The following is a 1,122-nucleotide window of genomic DNA, read 5'->3' on the forward strand; positions in this document are numbered from 1 at the left end:
AATTAGAATTTTGAGATTTTTATTTCTGTATTTAACCAAATTTCAAAGTATAGTTTCTCAAAAAATGACAAATTGGGCATTTGGAGAAAGAAAAAAGTGTTCAAGCTGTCAAAAGAATGTCTCACTGAGTAGTGAAATGTGTCTTTTAGCTTGTAAAATTAGTACCCATTAAGTAGGAAACACGTTAGAGAGGATTTATCCCATTCACTTATTCAGTTTAATTATTTTGCTGTTTTGCTCTATGCTATTTCTTGCCAGGCATACAGCCTTGTGATGAACAAAAATTAGTCGTTTGGCAGGGAGTTTGAGATGAAACAATGACAGCAGATAGGACTAAGGAAAAATCAGTATCATGTACGAGGAATAAATAGGTAATTATTGATTTCCATTTTGTAGACTGACACCTTTCCTTGGTTTATAAAGAGTTTGAGGTGTATTTAAATGTGCCGTTAAATTTGGTGATACTTTTCCTTTATCAAAGAGTAATTAGGGGCAACAAGGGCTGCCCTTTCTTCTTCTTGGCTAAACAGGGCCAGATAGATGTTGGCTGTGATTATGGGTGTTCAGTTATTAATAAAATGTGGAAGGGAAGGCTTCTTGGCCTCTGTGGAGATGAGTCACCCTGAGGCCATTTGAGAGGGAAACAGGCAGCCCTGTTTCCACCACCCTTTCTGTCTTTCCAGTTTTCACACACAAATCAAATGCTTTCACTTATTCTCCATATGAGAAGGTCACACGTGAAACATTAATTTGTGTTGACTTGGTCCTCATTTATATCTCTACTCTCTCTTTATAAGTACATGTGAGAGGCTGCTTTTGCTAGCATGATTTTGTTTCAAAAGGTTTTATTCTGTTCAAACCACCTCTAGTGGTTTTTCTTTGGATGTGAATGTAAAACATAACAAACGGTAATTTTTATTCATCTATTTAAAATAACACCTTATGTAACAATTGGCTGTAAGTGCAACAATAAAAAGGATGTATTTATTTTATGTCAAACTAAATTAGTTTGATCTTTACCCCTTGTCATTTTCTTTTGGAATGATTGTTAGATTTTTGTACAATCCAACTGTTAGCCCATTGCAATCTAAAATAGAAGTCAGCTTAAATCACTCTGAGTTT

This window comes from Propithecus coquereli, unplaced genomic scaffold (assembly GCF_000956105.1).
Source record: "Propithecus coquereli isolate 6110/MARCELLA unplaced genomic scaffold, Pcoq_1.0 Scaffold4, whole genome shotgun sequence".
Taxonomy (NCBI): Eukaryota; Metazoa; Chordata; class Mammalia; order Primates; family Indriidae; genus Propithecus; species Propithecus coquereli.